At 43.3% G+C, this 20,983-nt stretch overlaps 1 protein-coding gene across 1 annotated transcript in view; it reads left to right on the top strand.

The window, feature by feature from the left end:
• PACC1 (proton activated chloride channel 1) overlaps positions 1-20,983 on the top strand; it is a 120,205-nt gene that overhangs the window by 95,323 nt on the left and 3,899 nt on the right. The gene's annotated exons all lie outside the window — the stretch shown is intronic.

The following is a 20,983-nucleotide window of genomic DNA, read 5'->3' as shown; positions in this document are numbered from 1 at the left end:
TGCAATCAGGGTGGGGAAGATAGAACACAAAAGACACAAAGCGGAGGAGAGCAAAAATAAACCCAAGAAATTCTTGAAGTATATAAACAATAAAGAGGGAGGACAGACCATATTGGCCCCATAAAGAATGAGGAAGGAAATCTGGTTACAAAGGATGGGGAGGCGACAAAGGTATTGAATTTATTCTTCTCATCAGTCTTCACAAGGGAATCGGGGGGCTTCAGTAACCAAAACTGCAGTGTTTATCCTCATGACACATCACAGGAAGCACCCTCGTGGCTAAATTTGAAATAGACTTTACGAAGCGCTAAGTAGCTTCCACCCAGAGCTCGTAGTATCTATTATTATGGCTGGGCGGTTTGATTGACATCTGTGTTAGATGTCACTTCCTGTTTTCTCTCTCCCATTGCACCCGGAAGAGAGAAAACTGGAAGCATGAGGAGCGGACTCCTCAATCGCCACTGCCTGTGGAAGGAGACACTGCAGGAGAGGACAACACAGCAAGGTAAATACTGCTCTGCTCCCACGGAGAACAGGGGGGGGGGGTTTAATGTGACACAGACAAGGCTGCATTTGATGGGACCCAGGCAAGGCTGCATTTGGTGGGACACAAGCAGGCTGCATTTGATGTGACACAGGCAAGGCTGCATTTGATGGGACACAGGCAAGGCTGCATTTGGCGGAACACTGGCAAGGGTGCATTTGGTGGGACACTGGCAAGGCTGCATTTGGTGGGACACAGGCAAGACTGCATTTGGTGGGACACAAGCAAGGCTGCATTTGGTGGGACACAGGCAGGCTGCATTTTCCATGGCACAGGCTGCATTTTATGGGACACAGGCTGTGTGTAAGGAGGGACTCTGCTGGGGGCACCTGATGGCATCTGGGGGCAGGTGACATGGCTAGTGACATGCTCAGGGCTCCCACTGATTCTGCATTATGGTGAGTTGAATGATTTCATTTTATATTACAATGTAATAATAGAAATAATGCGCTTCAAACATCCTGACACCATAACAACCATGGTGCCAGGATGATTGAAGTGCTAACACCAGGTGTTTGGAATATCTTTATCTGCTGATTGTTAAACTTTCTAGAATACACATTTTTCTATTGGTGTGTAGGATCTGGGCCTGCTGTCCCTCCATCCCTCTCTCCCTCGTTCATCTCAGACACCAACCACACCACGTTAGAGCCACGCCCAATATTTCACTGAAACCACGCCCATTGTCCCCAAGTGGGAGGGGTAAAAAATCTCTGTATTTGCGGATGATACTAAGCTAAGAAAATATACAAGAAATCATCCTTGGACTTTAAATGAGGTGAACACAGTTTGCCACTAAGTAACAGAAGTAAATACAGTAATAGTGTTTATTCAAATGTTGGTATACATACAAGGTATAAACAATAATTAAGCCAATAAAATTGCACATGGTAAAAAATAGCATTGATACATAAAAATGTCATACAGTATGCACAGGCATCAAGAAACCCGCAGTGTTTCACAAAACCAAAGCTCGCTTCCACAAGGGTAGATGCAGGTTTGATGTATCTAAATGAACAGAGAGATGCGACATAGTGATGGATGTAAAGGCAAAAGATAGGAGGGGCCAAGTATAAGACCCCATACTTACCAATTGACAAATCTAGACTCCCAAAAGGCAGCAGCGGTGGGTGTGTGGCATGGAAGCTGAGGGGGGAAAAAAAGCCAAACACAGTCGCCACCAGGGACCAAAAGGCGGCAGACATGGCACGGGTAAAGGTATGTGCATGTTTAGAAGATATTTCCACTACCTGTAGGTAAGCCTTATTCTAGGCTTACCTATAGATAAAAGACAGACAAAAGGTTTTACAACCACTTTAAGGACTGGATCCCTGGGCCTGACCACCTACATTCCCCAGAGTCCACCCATTTTGCTATCCCACCTAATCCACTGTGAATAAACAGGAATACAATTTACAGCCTACAAATGCTTAGATGTGGTGGCTGCATTTGTTTTATTTTTTTAGGATTTTTATTTTCTGTTTTCCCCTGTGATCTAGTCAGTTACACCTCTTGTATTAGAGTGCCCCCACTCTGGATGAAGGAGAAACAGAGACACCTTTGGACAGCAGATGTACTAGCCGATTTAGGTACAGCAAACAAATTGTTGCCATACTCCAGCTGATAGGGCTATCCAATAAGGCAGCATTAGTGGCAAGGCTCTCTTTTTCTCAATCTTCACCACTTACCAATTTGTCTCCTTACCTACTAAGCTGTGGATGGTCTTCTTGGGCAGTGGTCTCCATGAGGAGTGAACAGAGGCTTCGACCTAGAGTGCGCAGTAGGAGTTAGAGAAGATATATAGAGAAGCAGACCAGTCACCCATAGTAAGGCTTGCCTTAGTGGAGGAGTAGGGATAGAGAGGTTATCAGACTGTCTAGCATTTAGTGCAATCCGATATGAATCCCTGTTGTCTTGCAGTGACAAGAGATAGAGGAAGAGCTGGAAGTTTTAAATTTACCGCCGTTGCGATGGAAATACATCATGATCGCTCATGCGCGATAGCGCGCCGAGGATTCCATTACCATGATGGATGCTGGCAAAACAAGCCCCCTAGCAGCGTCACTTATGCTCGCGTTTGCGCAGAAGCCATCGGATGCTCAGGCGCCATCTTGGGAAAGTCAGGATGGCTGTATGGGACTACAGATCCCAGAGAAACCCTACAAGTGTTAGAAAGGGAAAACTGGAGACCACTGCATGTAATCTAAGCCTATAATTAATGTGGTTGTACACCCTCCTGTACAACCACTTTTACCTACAGGTAAGCCTATATTAAGGTTTACCTGTAGGTGCTGGAAATATTCCCTAAATCTCCACAGTTTAGGAGATATTTACAACAAAGCCATGAGCAGATGTCTACGGCGCACGCTTACTTTAGAAAGGGCAGATCGTCCTGTTTCTAAAGGGATCATGCCGGCCAGTCACAGAGCCAGTGTTTGCGGTCCCAGAAGGAAGAGGGGTGAAGATGGTCACTCGCTGCTATTAGGGACAGCGGTGACATTGCAGGCTTCGGTTTCAGGTAAGTGACACATAATGGGCTACTATGCGATGCATAGTAGCCCATTATGCTTTACCTTTGCAGGAAAATAAAGAGGAAGTAAAACTCATCAGGGTTTACTTGCTCTTTAAGGCGTGTAAAGTACCAGGCAAGATACCCCTGAGACCATCAGAGTGGGGTTCCTTCCATCCAGCTCATTTAGAGGCTGTACAGGCAAGGACTTCCACTCAGGAGAGAATTGAACCTGGCTGGGATGAGAGCAGTAAGGGGTGCTGAGCTTTCCATCCAGTCCCAGACAGGTGAGGGGAAAAAAGGAGAATACTAAAGTGGGTCCTCCCTTTACAATTTATAGCTATTCAGTCCTATAAGGTTGTGAGGGGTGGAGCCACAACCCAAATGTATGCTGCCATGATGCGACAGGAAACACGTACTGAAAAATGCAAAATGCACCTGGAATATGCAAATTGCAACCTGCATAGGTGTGAACCTGGCCTTACAGCACTCAATAGCACAACACAGCAGTGCGCAAGTACACGCATTTTTAGTTGTCAATTTTTTTTTTTTTACCACTTACTGTCACCAGTCAGTATCCCTGCCACACCAGTCAAATGGTCATAGTTGCTGTAGTGCATAAAAAAAGGGGAAAAAAACAAAAAACTAAATTTTGTTTACCATATTTATTGGCGTATAACACGCACTTTTTTCCCCTTAAAATCAGGGGGAAATCGTGGGTGCGTGTTATACGCCGATCCCCGCTGTTTGCGAGGGAAAGAGGAGCGAGCGCCGCCAAAAAAGACAGAGCCGAGTGTACTGTGTACTTGGCTCAGGTCCGCTCACAGTCACGCCGTCCAGCCTCCCTGCTGTCAGTGGAAGAGGAGCGAGTGCCGCCGAAAAAGACCGAGCCGAGTGTACTGTGTACTCGGCTTGGCTCCACTCGCAGTCTCCTAGCCTTTATGTCCTATTGGACTGGTGATGTGTCCATCATAGGAGCCGGGCCAAGGGTCGGGACTTGCGAAACGAGCCGTATCTCGGCGGTGCAATAATTTAAAGAACGATAACGCTGCAATTTTGGCCAGGGCTGCAGATGGACACTGGGGGAGGCTGCAGACGGACACTGGGCAAGGCTGCAGATACACACTTCAAATGTAAGTTTTTTTCCTTAAACTTCCCTCCTAAAAGTTTTTTTCCTTAAACTTCCCTCCTAAACTTGGGGTGCATTTTCTCTTTGTACGAGTGGATGCCAAAGAGCTTGATTTTGGTCTCATCTGACCACAAAACTTTCACCCCATTCTCCTAAGAATCATTGTGATGGGTCTATACATGTGCTTTCTTGAGCAGAGGGACCTTGCGGGTGCTGCTGGATTTCAGTCCTTTGCGGCGTAGTGCGTTAACAATTGTTTTCTTGGTGACTATGGTCCCAGCTGCCTTGATCATTGACAACATTCCCCTGCGTAGTTATGGGCTGATTCCTCACATGATCATTTAAACTCCATGAGGTGAGATCTTGCATGGAGCCCCAGAGGGAGATTGATGGCTAGTTATTTTGTGTTTCTTCCATTTGTGAATAATCGCACCAGCTGTTGTCACCCTCTCACCAAGCTGTTTGGCGATGGTCTTTTAGCCCATTCCAGCCTTCTGTAGGTCTACAATCTTGTCCCCGACATCCTTGGGCAGCTCTTTGGTCATGGTGGCGAGATTGGAATCTGATTGATTGCTTCTGTGATCAGGTATCTTTTATAGAGGCAACAAGCTGAGATAAGCAGCACTCTCGTGCTGCTAATCTCAGCTTGTTACCTGTATAGAAGTCGCCTGGGAGCCAGAAATCTTGCTGATTGATAGGGGATCAAATACTTATTTCACTCATTAAAATGCAAATCAATTTAGAACTTTTTTGAAATGTGTTTTCCTGGATATTTTTGTTGTTGTTCTTTCTCTCACTATAAACTTACCATTAAATTATAGACTGATCATTTCTTTATCAGTGGGCAACTCTCCAAAATCAGCATAAATGCCTCCTGGCTATACTTCTCTGTGAGCATATCCAGGAGTTTAGGTTAAAGCTGTATCTTTACCTTTCTATATAGTGACTGTGTTTTGGTGTGTGGCATTTCCACCTTCAGTCTTCCGAGTCTCAATACACTTGCCATTAATTTCGATGTTTTAGGTTCTCTGTACCATTCTAGCTCACTCATCCCCAAAACAGCAAAGATCCACCTCCATACTTCTCATCATGGATCCTTTTTGACTCCTCTCCAACCATAGCATTTATGGAGTGTTCAATTTTGTTCCAAAGGCGCTGTTTGGCATATTGCAGGTGGGCTATTTTGTGGCATTAGTGCAGCAAAAAATCCTAATATTTTATAAATTTTACCAGTAGTGTGTACACTTGTGAGCACAGCTGTAACTCAGTTATCAAAAGTCTTATTCATACAGATATCAGGGCTGGCATGACCCTGAAGAGGAAATCTCAGGGATACAGATGAGTTGGTAGTATCTGCATGCCAGACTGAAATTTTCCATCATTCTGAAACCATTTCAGTTCAGTTTCTTTGTAGCATACACATAAGGCCCCTTACGCACCGGGCAGGCTCTGTTTTCTTCTTTTCTGTTATAAAATTTAGCAAATTAGTATTTTTCTTTATATTTTGGCCAAAATTTATACCGTTACATATCTTTGGTAAAAATAACCCAAATCGATGTATATTATTTGGTCTTTGTGAAAGTTAGAGAGTCCACAAGCTATGGTGCCAATCTCTGAAAATTCATCACACCTGAAGTATTGACGGTCTATTTCTTCAGACCCTAACAAGCCAGGAAAGTACAAATACCCCCCAAATGACCCTTTTTGTAAAGTAGGCTTTCCAATGTATTTAGGTAGAGGCATGGTATGTTTTTTGAAGTTGTAATTTTTTCCCACAACTCTTTGCAAAATCCAAGGTTTTTTTGTCTTCTTTTTTTCACAAAACTGTTATATTAGCAGGTTATTTCTCACACACACAGCATATGCATAGCACACATCACACCCCAAAACACATTCTATTATTCCTCCTGAGTATGGTGATACCACATATTTGAGACTTTTACACAGCGTGGACACAGAGGCCCAACATGCAGGGAGCGGCATCAGGAGTTCTTGGAGCATAAATTACACATATCATTTCTTGACTACCTCTTACAATTTTGAAGGCCCTGGAGAACCAGGACAATGGAAAAACCCCACAAATGACCCAATTGTGTAAATAAAACAACCCAATGCATAATCTATGAGGCATAATGAGTCTTTTGAACATGTCATTTTTTTCTTCAAGTTTGTGCAAAATGTGTAAAGAAAATGAAAACGCATTTTTTTTTGCACAACGTTGTCCATTTACACAATGTTTCTAACACATAGCATGTACATACCAAAAATTACACCCCAAAATAGATTCTCCTACTCCGCCTGAGTATGGAGATACCACATGTGTGATTCTTTTCCACAGAGTGGCCACATACATAGGACCAACATGCAGGGAGCACCATTAGGTGTTCTAGGGGCATAAGTTTCAAATCTAATTTGACTACCTATTACACATTTGTGAGGCACTGTAGTGGCATGGATGATAACTGATGTGGCAGGGTTGAGCATGAATGGGGATGAATGAGCTGTGGATGGGGATGACTGAGTACGGATGGGTACAGCTGAGCACGGATGGGTATAGATGGGATGGCTGGGTACGGCTGAGCACAGCTGAGTATTCTGACTCTGATTGTTGTGAAGCGACTATCCCTTGTGAGATCTCTATGCCTGGCCTGTATAAGATATAATCACGAGGACAATCCTCATCAGATAGTTTGAACTCACCAAATACCGATTCCATCCACAAGATGCTTTTATTCTGAACATCAGGTTACAGCAGATGACAGGATACAAACAGATGAATAGGTTGTAGTATTTATGCGGTCAAAAGATGATATTGTCTGTAGCTTACAATGCAGAATACATGTGCCCTGCTGCATGTGGCTTGTAGCTGCATCCATGACACAGGAAGTACACACTCAGGAAGAAGGGTGGAGCATTACATACAAAAGGAAGTGTGTCATACATCAAAGAAAAGACATGTAAACAGGTCCATTACCACAAAAGGTCACTAGATGGCAGCATGTAAACGTCCATAGAAAATGGTTAGGAAAACAGTCTATATAAATTCTATGCCCCATTGGGGCACACTCCCCGTCATGGCATGGTAAATGTCACTATATACATTAGAACAGTAGTGATGCAACTGCAAATAACAAACAGTGTAATTTGCTAGATGCCTTAAAGACATAAAAAGAACATGCATATAATGCAATAACAATAACTCTTAATTCAAAGCTTCAAGTTATGTCAACTAAAGTTCAAGACACTTTCTTCTTAAAGTCACAGGTAGGATCCAGCAGCATCAGAGAACAAGTTCATTCTCCAAAGGGTAAGAGCAGAATAAGTTCTGTGATAGGTCTGATGAAAGTCTTTACAGTCCCTTGTCTTGAAACCTTCACCTCCACGTTACGTACCTTAGCGTCATTACTAGGAACACTCTTTACAATAAGTCCCATGAGCCATTCCATTCTTTGAGCTTGCTGGTCCTTAAACAGAACAAGATGTCCAACTTGTATGTTAGGGTTCAGCCGTTGCCATTTCCATCTTCCAACAATTCCAGAAGCAGTTGGCGAGGTGTTGTACTCCTTTTGTCATAGCACAGATTTCCTGTTTTAAAGTTTCCAAGTGGAACAGGAACAGACCCAAGCTTCTGGGTAAGAAGAGTAGCTGAGGTAAGGATAGTTGGGATCTCTGGGTCTTTGGCCCCTGGAACAAGTGGTCTTGAATTATGGCAGATGCCTCTGCCAGGAAGGTAGTTAGGATCTCATGAGTAAGTCTTGTGAAATTAAAGTCCATTTGGATCAGGTCGGATTTGTACCCACTCGTGAACCTAGAGATAATACAATTAAAGTATGTAAAGTATTAAATCTACTACACGTAGTAAATAAGGAGCAAATGCTGTGTATATTTTTAGGAATCGATGCGGAAAAGGCCTTCAATAGAGTTGATTGGCAGTTCATGAAAGCAGTACCGAGATACTTAGGGATTGGAGACAATATGTTTAATTGTATATGTAAATTATATTCCGAACCTTCTGCTCTAGTAAGGGCAAATGGAGTACCATCAGAACCTTTTTTGATAAAAAAAACGGTACAAGACAAGGCTGTCCCCTATCACCACTCCTTTTCGCCCTTAAGTTAGAACCTTTTCTTTGTACAGTTTGTTTAAATCATGATAGAGGTGGAGTGAAGATAAGAGACACTCAACAGAAGGTATCTGCTTATGCAGATACGTTGTTTTCATTAACAAATCCTAGGATTTCCCTACCGACTCTCATCCGCGAATTTCGGAGATACGGTATACTGTCAAACCTGAAAATTAATTTCAATAAATCTGAGGCGATGGGAGTAGGGTTAAACCACTCTCACCTCATTAATTTTGAGACCAAGTTCAAATTTAAGTGGATAGCTAAGGCCCTGAGGTACTTAGGGGCATTTATCCCTCCTAATATATAAGTCTTTGAGTTAAATTTTCACTATTAAAAGAGACCAGGGAATTACTTAATAAATGGCAAACGGGGATGCACTCTTGGTTTGGGAGATGCAACATCCTTAATATGTGCATTCTCACAAAATTTCTGTATCTCCTTCAGGCACTACCATTATATATTCCTTCTAAATATTTCGATCGAATAGCAGTAATGTTTACCGCATTTATTTGGGCCCATAAACGCCCAAGACTGAAAAAACAACAACTTTCACTCCATAAAAGTCATGGGGGTCTGGGAGTGCCGGACATACGGAAATATCAACAGGCGATTCACTTGACATGGTTGATCGATTGGAATTGCCATCAAATAACTAAATTATGGCCTAGACTGGAACAATATCAAAGTAAAAATCTACTTTCTAGGGCTCCATGGTGTAACTTATCAAAGTTAGAGGACATAAGAGCTCACCCGCTTATTGGAATGACAGTGCAAATATGTTCATTATTATTTGCCAAATACCCACTTATATCAACAAACTCTTCTCTGTTCCTGATATTAGGAAACCCCGCTTTTGTACCAGGAATTCAGGATCCCGTATTTAATTTATTGAGGAAAAATGCCCGCTTTCGGGTATCAAATTTTTGGATTAATAATAAATGGCCGATATTTGAATTAATGGATAAAACAGTTTTTTTCAAACTGGATCACTGGAGAGCAGTCCAACTGACTTACTTCTTTCGTTCATTACCCTCACCAGATAACTTCAGTTTGAATCTTACTCGATATGAGGCATATTGCATAGAGGAGGGTTCTCTTTCTCATGCTTTAGCAGCTACATATCAGTTATTGATTAAACCACCTGAAGATTATCAACTTCCATGCCTTTGTGCATGGGAGACAGATATAGGATATAAGTTCACAACACGTCAATGGCAAAATATCCTCAATTGCACACTGGGTTCGTCTATATGCACGAAGGCACAGGAGACAAATTATAAAGTGTTACTAGATGGCATCGTACTCCAGTGAAATTGCAAAAAATTTACTCTTCTTTGTATGACCGCTGCTGGAGATGCCAGGAGGACAGGGGGACAATTCTCCATGTCTTCTGGCAATGTCCAAAACTAGAAGATTACTGGAAGACGATCCACCAAATAATTCAAAAACGTATGGAAAATAGAATCCCAAAGGACCCGGCTTTATTTTTGCTTCACGCATCTAATATTCCTAATAAAATGTATAAAGAATTAGTGCTTTGACACCTCCTCGATGCAGCAAAAGCATGTATCCCTTTATGTTGGAAGTCTAAAATGGTGCCCTCTATAGGTATGTGGTTTAAAAAAGTAGAGGAAATTAAGAAAATGGAAGAATTCTTAGCAATCGCCACCAAAAAGATCGTTATAATAGGACCTGGACCTCCTGGAATATGTATATTTTCTCTGAAAAGGGAAGGGTCCTATTCGAGAGAGATAGGGCAGATTAAATACATAGACAAGGGGCTAATATAAATAGAAATTGAGGCATAATAGAATCACCATCACCATCTCCCTTTTTTGTTTGTTTTATTGAATTGGGGGGAAAAGAAAAAAAAGATAGAAAAATTAGACACGGGAATATTTTTTTTGATAACGGGCTTAAAATAATGAAATTGGCATTAATATGCAGGGGGACGCCCGGTTGAATGGTTAGAGGGGTTGAAACAGTTATTATGTAAATATAGGTCGTAATATTAAGAAGGGTTTGACCAAGATAATGTACCCCGTATTCAGTGTGTGCAGCGGCACTAAAAACCATTCCCCTTCCTGATTAGGCGCAGGAATAACCCCTATATTTAAGTTAATTTGTTATAGTTGATCTCCTAGTGGGATGTATTTGTTTCTCCCTTTCTGTTTTTTTTTTTTTTGTGTCTTTGGAGATAAATAAATTATTTATAAAAAGAAATTAAAGTCCATAAGCATAGAGTCCAATATTTTACGTGTAATGCCTATCATTCTCTCCCATAAGCCACCCATGTGGGAAGAATGAGGAGGATTGAAAATCCATGTACCGTATATCATTCTCTCCCATAAGCCACCCATGTGGGAAGAATGAGGAGGATTGAAAATCCATGTACCGTATATACTCGAGTATAAGCCGAGATTTTCAGCCCTTTTTTTTAGGCTGAAAGTGCCCCCCTCGGCTTATACTCGAGTCACTGCCATCTGTCTACCTGATCAGGGATGTCATGTAGACAGACGGTGGCCAGCGTGTCATAAAAACATACAGCGGCCATTCCAGTATTTAAAAGCCGCACCTCCTCCTCGTCTGATAGGCAGAACACTCAATTTCCCAGCAGTCAGTTTTCAGCCTATCACGGACATCCCCTCATCCTCATACCTCAGACGAGGATGGGGGGATGTCCGTGATAGGCTGATAACTGACTGCTGGGAAATTGAGTGTTCTGCCTATCACAGACGAAGAAGAGGCGTGGCTTTTGAATACTGGAATGGCCGCCGTATGTTTTTATGACACGCTGATTGGTGGCTGCAGATGGGCACACGGAGGCATGCACAGGACACAAAGGATGAAGATTAGCACAGGTAGGTTGCAATGGACACAGGGAGGTATACACAGGACACAGTGAGGTAGGCAGATCTGCACAGGACACAGGGAGGCATACACAGGACACAGTGAGGTAGGCAGATCTGCACAGGACACAGGGAGGCATACACAGGACACCGTGAGGTAGGCAGATCTGCACAGGACACAGGGAGGTATACACAGGACACAGTTAGGTAGGCAGATCTGCACAGGACACAGGGAGGCATGCAATAGACACAGTGAGACATGCAGCTGCAGATGGGCATTGTTGACCCTCTTTGCCACTTACAGTAGCTGCTGCATTTCCCACCCCCGGCTTATACTCGAGTCAATAATTTTTCCCAGTTTTTTGTGGTAAATTAGGGGCCTCGGCTTATATTCGGATCGACCTATACTCGAGTATATACGGTTCAGCCTTTTTCAGCTAAAAGGTATTGGACTGGCCTAGAGGTAAGCTGTAACTCTCGACAGACTCCAACGAAATGAGTTCCACAGTAAGATCTTAGTGTCTTGACTGGTCCTCTGATAGCTAGGAATCGTCTTAAAGCAATGATGAAACTTTAGGCATCCATAGATTCTATTACTTCAATGTGTACTGAACGCACACTCATGCAAGTGAACAGCACTGCCAATCATTTGCTATTTGCTTGGCCACCTTGAGTTCTGCAGGCTGTTACCATCCATGGCCCAAACACATCCAAACCAACATGAGTGAAAGGTGGGTCAGTACTTACCTGTCAGCTGGCAAATCTGACATTTGCTGTTGCTGGCGTTTCCCTTAGTTTGCGGCACTGAACACAGCTGTGCAGTGTAGCTGTGATCTGTCTCTTTGCTCCTATAACCCAAAGGCCTGCAGCTCTTATGGCACCCTCTGTGAAGTGTCTACCTTGGAGCTTAACCCCTTCATGGTAGTGCCGTATGAGCAAAGTGGTGATGTGATGGCGAGCAGGTATAATGAGAGGATTCTGTTCTTGCTCACTCAACTCGGCCTTGTTTAAACGTCCACCAGCCCTTAACATACCAAGATTGTGAATGAATGGATTCAGGTTGGCAATCGGACTGTTTTTTGCAATGTCCCTCTTGTCACGGATACATTTAATTTCTGAACCAAAGACACTGTTGTACACTGCGTATTATGAGCAGTTCACCTTCAGCAATGTTCTTTGCAGAATTAAGTTTTTGGCACACGTGCTACCCTTGACAGTGAGCATCTGTGGGCTTTGCATGGAAGCAATCTGCAATATGAACTAACCTTCCGATGGTGCCTACAGGCCTCCTCCACTTGGAGAAACGTTCAAAGGGTTTACAGCCCAAGACGAGTCTTTGTTCAGTTCTGGTGATGAGGGTTTTGACTTCAGGATGAATCTCTGAATCTTGGTCAGGTTCTATAAGACTAAATACCTCAGTTGTGGTTTCTTCTGGATGATCCAGCAGGAATTCAGGACCTGTTAACCAAGAAGACACTTGCAGACACTGGCCTGGTGGCATGATCTACAGGGTGAATTTCAGATGGAACATAATGCCATTGTTCAGGCTTAGATGATCTCAGTCTCTCTCATAATCGGTTGCTGACATAGACATAGGAACATTTAGTTTGGTTGTAGCTGTAGCCCAGAACAACTTTGCTGTCTGTGTAGAATCTGACGTCATCTATCTGAATGTCTAGCTCATGCAGTATGAAATCTGCCATTTCTACAGCTAGCACAGTTCCACAAAGTTCAAGCCTGGCAATTGTGTGTTCAGGCTTAAGTGCTAATTTAGCTTTCCCAAACAGAAGCCCTATGTGGGGTTGATTAGAAAATCTCTTACCTTGAGGTAACCGACAGCTGCTATGGCCTCAGTATATGCATCTGAGAAGATGTGAAGCTCTTTCCTTTGACTTGTAGCAAGGGAGGCAGGAGTGTGGCAGCGTAGTATACAAATTCCATCTAAGGCATGTAGAGATTGTTTCAAGGAATCCCACTTTGAAAGCTGGTCTATTGGTAGTGGAGCATCCCAATCTTTAATAGTCTCTGGGAACTGTCTAAGTAAGGATTTACCTTGTATGGGGATGGCAGCTACGAATCCCAATGGATCGTATAGGCTGTTCACTACTGACAGAACACCACCTTTGGTAAATGGCTTGTCTGCAGAGCTGACTTGAAAGCCGAAGGTATCTTTTAATAAGTCCCTCCGTAGGCCCAGACTTCTCTGTACAGGTGGTATGTCCATTCTCATATTCAAGTCTTTAAACCCTGTGGCATGATTGCCAGGTTGAAAAGCTTTCATAACAGCAACATTATTTGAGGCAATCTTGTGTAGTCTGAGGTTAGCCTCAGAAAGCATACCTTGTGTCATTTGGAGCAGGTCTATGGCTTCTTCGTCTGAAGGTAAAGATTTAAGTCCGTCGTCCACATAGAAGTCTCTCTCGACGAAGTGTCGAGAATCCATGCCATACTCCTTTTCTCTGTCAAGGGCAGTCCTTCATAAACCATATGTTGTAACAGCGGGTGAGGGACAATTTCTAAAAACAAGTACCTTCATGCGGTATTCAATCATCTCATTGTCCATGTTGTCATGGTGCCACAGATACCTTAGGAGGTTCCTATGGTCCCCCACGCACAGTGAAGCAATGAAACATTTGTTCAATGTCAGCAGTTATGGCAACTGTCTCTCTTCTGAATCTCACAAGTACACCTTGCTTTGGCTTATGTGGACGATACACTCCTAAGAAAGGCAGGTAACAGCACTCATTGTGTCTTTGAAGTGGTGGAGCTGGTTCGGCGTGATCATTCTCAAAGGATAGAGCCTGTTTAAGATTGGTTGGGAGTTTAACCCTTGCAGAGGGTAATGGTGCAACCCAGCTTTTAGACTCATCCTGAAAGAATTCTTTGTCCATTATTTTGATGAACTTTTTGTCTTCGACTGACAAGGCTTTTTTTTTGTCATGGCTTGTACTAAAAAACACTGTGGTACCTAGGTTGTCATCACAAAGGTTAGGAGTGACATCAAGTACTTGGATGATACTTTATAATGGCGAGGGCACTGTTTGAGGTGGGATGCACGTCCGTTTGCTAACATGTAAGTTTTGAAGGAGTGGAACTCGGATGACATACGAATTCTATCCAAGCATATGTCTCCCAATGTGTACTCTGAGAATTCTCTTCCTAGCAAGATCAAGATTTCAGCATTCATGTCCATTACAGGAATTTCATTAACAAGGTGCCTCAAGTGGAGGATGGTGATATGCAGCCTCTGGAGTAGGAATTTCTTCCCTTATGTCTGGTATCTGGTCACACTTGACTAATGTTGGTAGGGGTATGCCCACTCCTTTATTGATATGAGATACCATGAACCCACCTGCCCTTCTACCGTAGGTCTCTTCACGACCAGAACAGGTTCTGAGAGTATACGGTGATGCGTGTCCCTCTATACCAAAGATCTCAAAGAATTTAGGCTTAACCAGGGATCTGTTGCTCGGTTCATCTATTATGGCATACATCCTAATAGCTTCTTCAGGTTGACCCTTTGGGTATATCTTGACTAGGCATATCTTAGCAAAGCATTTGTGATCCAAGCCTTCCCCACAGACTTCTGTGCATGAAGAAGAAACATTAACTGTGGCTGGAGCATGGCCTTGTTGCTCCCCGCCATGACTTGAGACAGGGCTGGAGGTAGGAGGCTGCTGTGAATTGTCTGAGGGTGGGCCCGGATGCATAACTAACATGTTTGTTGCTGCTGCACTCTGTGCACTTGATGAAAACTTTGCAGTCTTTAGCAAAATGTCCACAACAAGCACAGCACCTATAGCATATTCCAATTTTCTGTAGAAGCTCCCTGCACTCTTGTAACATCTTTGCCCTAAGCCCACGACATTTCTTTAGGGAGTGAGGCTTCTTGTGAATAGGGTACTGATGATTAGGGTCTTTATCTCTGTCACCCGAATCGCTCTGGTGAGCAGGAGAGGATACGGGTGGTGAAATGTCTGTCCTTTTAACAGATATTGCTCTATTAAAGTCTCCATGTTTAGCTATTTTATCATACCTTGATGAAGATGATGATGATGAAGCAGGCAAATTGGGTTCAATAAAGCTGAAGCTGTGATATTTTTTCAGGTTCATTAGTGATCAAGCCTGGACGAAAAACAATGCGAATGGAGGAAAAGATACGTTACAGTCTCTTTTGTACATTGAGCCTTGTGTGCCCATTTCGCTTGCAGGCCGTATGGCAGTTTAGACACGACTGGATTGACACCATGAGCAGTGTCCAGGAAGCTTAGTTCAGGTAGACATGGGTCTCTCTTTGCCAACTCTAGTTCCATGAGAAGATCACTCAGATCTTGGAGCTTGCGATAGTCTTTGTTCCCTATTTTTGGGAAATTTTGCAGTCTCTTGAATATAGAGTGCTTTCTATGGCTTCAGAGCTACCATAGGCTTGCTGAAGTCTTGCCCTCGCAGCAACAAGACCTGCATCTGGGTGGTCAACATTAGAGGTCGACCGATATGGGTTTTTCTCTGGCCGATGCCGATACCGATATTTAGAAATCGCCACGGCCGATATATGATACCGATTTTTTTGGGCCGATATGTTAGGCCGATTATTTTTTCCCCCTTCATCTCATAAAATCTAACAGTTAGACACCTTTCCCACTGGGGCGTTTTTCAGGCGCTTTAAAATAGCGCCTGCAAAACGGCTCCCCTGTAGTCTGTGTGGAAGCCCTAAGTGCTTTCACACTGAGGAGATGTGCTGGCAGGACGTTAAAAAAAAAGTCCTGCAAGTAGCATCTTTCGAGTGGTGTATACCGCTCCTCCACCACTCCTGCCCATTGAAATGAATGGGCATCGCTGCCGAAGCACCTGCAATGCGATTTGGCAGCGGCGTTTCACGGGCACATTTAACCCCTTCCTGGGCCGCTAGCTGAATTATAAGTGCCCCGCTAAAATGACGGTAAAGCGCCACTAAAACTGGAAGCGTTTTACCGTCAACGCCTGCTCGCTCCAGTGTGAAAGCAGCCTTAAGACCCCTTTCACACCAGGGCGTTTTGCAGGCGCTATAGCGTTAGAAATGGCACTTGCAAAATGCCCTAAAGAAGCTGCACCATTGTGTGTAGTGTGAAAGCCCGAGGGCTTACACACTACAGTGGTGCGCTGGCAGGACGTCAGGGAAAAGTCCTGCCAGCAGCTTCTTTGGAGCGGTGAAGGAGCGGTGCGTTTACCGCTCCTCCACCGCTGCTCCCTATTGAAATCAATGGGGCAGCGCTGTAATACTGCCGGCAAAACGCCGCTATTGCGGCGTATTGCCGGCGGGTTTAACCCTTTCGCAGCCGCTAGCGGGGGGTAAAAGCGCCCAAAATGCGCCGCAAATCCGGCGGTAAAACGCTGCTAAATATAGCAGCGTTTTACCGCCCACGCTATCGGCGGTGTTGTGTGAAAGGGGTCTTAGCGATACCGAAAATTTCTTACATTTATTAAACAAAACAAACATCCAAACAGTTCACGTGTATGTATAATTTAGAATGAAATATATTATATATATTACACAAAAACAGGTAATCAAAACTTTTGGATGAAAAAAAAAATGTTGGGCTAACTTTACTGTTTTTTTTTTTTTTTTAATCTGTGTATTTTTTCCCAAAAAAATTGAGTTTGAAAGACCGCTGCGCAAATACTGTGTGACATAAAATATTGCAACAACCGCTATTTTATTCCCTAGGATCTTTGCTAAAAAAATATATATAAGTTTTGGGGGTTCCAAGTGAATTTCTAGCAGAAAATACAGGATTTTTATTTGTAAGCATCAAGTATCAAAAATTTAGTCTTTAAATGGTTAAACTGAGAACTCTACACACAGAGTTAAGTTCATTCAAGTGTAAACATTGTATCTTTTTGATCTTTTCTTGGCAGACTGCCCAGAGAGGAGACAAGTTGCTTCACTCAAGTCTCCAGGCAACTTGCACTGACTTCTATTACTGAAGTCATTTGCAAGTCACGCTGAACATATCATCAGCCTTTTTTAACAGCACAATCGGCCGATGCCGATTAATTAAAAAACGCCAAATATCGGCCGATATATCGGTCGACCTCTAGTCAACATGCACTGTTCTCAATCTTTTAACACGATCTGCAGATTCTGGCCCCAGCCACTTCATGAGCAAATCAAGTTCCTCCTTGATAGTAAGGTTGAGATCAGCAATGGCAGCTTTGAAGGCTGGTCTCCAGGCCCTGTAGCTCTCCGGACAGTCGTTAAACCTTGAGAGGGTAGTGTTAATGGGCTCACGGCGTACCATATATCTGGCAAAGACATTCAAGTCTGATCTCTCTCTCAGGTGCTAAAGTAACTTGTGGAAACACTGGTGTGTGAAAGTTCTCTGGTGAAGTAGAGTGAGTTTACCAGGATGAAATTATGTTGCAGGAGCGTTTAACTGTGGTGTAGTGCCTAAGGCTTGTGTTGGCTGTGGCTTGTCACTGGAAATCACCTTGTTGTCAGCAAGAGGTGATGCGGTTTGTTGCATAGATGCACTTGTGTTGTAGACTTGAAGAGGCTTAGGCATTTGGAGATGAGAGGTCTCTGTTTTGAGAGTCAGAACAGTGTTGTTACTAAGATGTATAGGAGGTAACTGCATCATTGCAAACATTATGCTTTAGTACATATTCACTGGTGCGTTCAACTGGGTCTTGCAGTTCCACTGGGATGGACCAGTCTAAGTTAGTACTTTCTCACATCGCTTGTTCGAGAACTCTCACCCTTGATAGGGCAGCTGCTTCTTCCTTTTCCATTTGCAGAATCTTTAATTGGGAATCTGCCTCTGCTTGTTGAGCTTTCATCTTTGCCTTTTGTGTTTCTATTTCTGCTTCCTTTCTGGTAAAAGGAGCTTCACACTATTTGCTTCCAGACTTGCACAGGCCTCTATTAGCTTGTCGCTTAATGTTGAACTTCTTGAGCGAGAGGATCTAGAAGAACGTGCAGTGTGCTTGGTTGATGTGGATCTGTGAGATCTGGTCTCCTGCAGTTGAGCAATGCGGAGTTCTGCCTTACACTGGGCATTTTGCACTAAGAGATCCCTTTGTTGGTTTAGAGCATCAGCCCTGGTCAGTTCTGCTGAAGAGTCCTCTATATTACAGTCCTGCAAGAAAACGGTGTATTTTGCAAACAGCCGCTGGTAGCGTTCGTACGCGGCAGATAAGCAGATAAGAGTCTCTTAGTTCAGCTGGTTGATCAAAGTGTGACAAAACGGACATGCAGTTTAAATTTCTGTCCCATAAATCTGAGATTGCTGGGGGAACTAATTTCTAGTGGTTTTATAGTTTTCCCTAAGTTTGTGTCGGTTTTATTGTACGTTTTGGTCGTAGACTTAGTTTGGCAATATCTGCAGAATCTGCTCCTTGTACATCTGCGGGTTCCGAGGCATGGTGAATCTGCGTTGGTTCAACCAGAAAAGGGTGCTCAGAGTCTTGTCTAGACATTTTTCATGTTTGTACAAGAAATGGTAAGGTCTCTATGAGAAGACGAACAGCCGTGCGACCATGTGCTTCACGAGATGGCGAATGGCACCGAGCCTGATTGCAGATCAGGCGCACACATATACACAGCAGGCTGTGGGAATTCTATACATCTTTGACTATTCTGACTCCGATTGTTGTGATGCGATTATCCCTTGTGAGACCTCTATGCCTGGCCTGTATAAGATATAATCACTGAGGACAATCCTCATCAGACAGTTTGAACTCACCAAATACCGATTCCATCCACAAGATGCTTTTATTTTGAACATCAGCTTACAGCAGATAACAGGATATAAACAGATGAATAGGTTGTAGTATTTATGCGGTCAAAAGATGATATTGTCTGTAGCTTACAATGCAGAATACATGTACCCAGCTACATGTGGCTTGTAGCTGCATCCATGACACAGGAAGTACAAACTCAGGAAGGGTGGAGCATTACATACAAAAGGAAAAGTTTCATACATCAAAAGACAAGACATGTAAACAGGTGCATTACCATCTGAACTAAATATAAACCTCCATAGAAAATGGTTAGGAAAATAGTCTATAGAAATTCTATGCCCCGTTGGGGCAGCAGACTGGGTATGGCTAATTATGGATGGGATGGCTGAGCATGGATGGATGGCTGAGCATGCTGAGTATGGATGGATGAGTATGGAGGGGCTGAGCATGGATGGATGGATGAGTATGCCGAGTATAGATGGCTGAGCATGGATGCTCAGCCATCCATACTCAGCATAGAGGATGGGTATGCGGAGTATGGATAGCTGAGCATGGATGGGTGAGTATGGATGGCTGAAAATGGATGGATGAGCATGGATGGATGAGTATACGGAGTATGGATGGGTGAGCATGAATGGCTGGATGAGGCTGCAATGGGCACATATCAGTGCTGTGGGCACTATGCATCCAGCCCACAGCGCTGCTGCCACCGATCTCTCCCCTCACGCTGTACCAATAGGTACGGGGAGGGGAGAGAGGAACCGGATGTGACGCCGGTTTGTTTACTAGTGATCATTCCGTCATTTGACGGAGTGATCATGTGGTAAATGGCTGCTATCAGCGGCCGTTTACCATGATGCGGCAGGTCCTCTGAACCCAGCAGTCACATTATGTTCCCAGGTGCGCGCCCCAGGGGTCGCACGAGAGTGGGATTCTGGGAGGATGTCAGTGTACACCCTCCCAGAGTTATCCGACCACGCTGCAGTCATTCGGCTATAGTACAGCCGGCAAGCAGTTAAACAAAAAAGTCCAGTTATATGATTTTGTAGAACTTATATAACTAACATTAGATAAGAAAATAACTCTAGTCTCTATTTTGCTAATACAGTCAAGAAGTTTGTACTCCCAAATCCCTACAGAAATCACAAAAATATTTGCCTTTGCAGGTACTGTCAGGGACTAGAAAAATTTTATGACGGTGGCACAAAGTAAAAAGGTGGATGAAATGTTAGCAGAGAAATTGGGTGACATACCAATCTGAATTATCTGGGACATCAACGATAAAGCAGAAACCAAGACAAGGCCTGGCAGCCAAACAAACAACTCGGCATTCAAGTAATTGAGCATCCTTTAAATGTATTAAGCTGTAAATCAATCTTTAAGGAGGAGAATATGGAAAATTTCCAGTGAACAACACCCATGATGGAATTGCATATAAACAAATTCCTTTTATTGTATGCACAGGTGATAGATCCAAATAAAATCTGAATATTGTACCAGTACTTAGAAAAATAACTACATTGTATTTGTTTTCTGACATTCTTGTCCCAGTCAGCTCATATTAGAACTGTGTGTACAAATCTACCCACGTGATGTGGACAATGTAATACCAAACACAATACATTTCACTGACTGAAACAAAGAAGAACTTGTTTCAGTCTTCCTGGTTTGTATACTATCTTGTGCCAATTTCCTCCTGTGTCTGCTGCACTTTCAATTAGAAAAATTCAGACATAATGAGCTGTTGCAATATTGGAAACCTGGGGGTTTATTTACGAAAGACAAACCCACTTTGCACTACAAGTGCAAAGTGCACTTGAAATTGCACTTGGAAGTGCAGTCACTGTAAATCTGGGGGGTAGATCTGAAATGAGGGGAAGCTCTGCTGATTTTATCATCCAATCATGTGCAAGCTTAAATGCTGTTTATTTTCCTTGAATGTTCGCCTCGGATCTACAGTGACTGCACTTCTAAGTGCAATTTCAAGTGCACTTTTCATTTGTAGTTTGCACATGTAGTGCAAAGTGGATTTGCTTTTCGTAAATAACCCCCCTGGTCTAAGAAAAATGTAGGGCTGCCATTGATAAATTTTTTTTACCTGGCCATC

This window comes from Lithobates pipiens, unplaced genomic scaffold, assembly GCF_037356315.1.
Source record: "Lithobates pipiens isolate NorthernLeopardFrog02 unplaced genomic scaffold, aLitPip1_a1.2 Scaffold_18, whole genome shotgun sequence".
Lineage (NCBI taxonomy): Eukaryota > Metazoa > Chordata > Amphibia > Anura > Ranidae > Lithobates > Lithobates pipiens.
The sequence above is the reverse complement of the archived record's forward strand: the minus strand, read 5'-3'. Positions and strand labels throughout refer to the sequence as shown.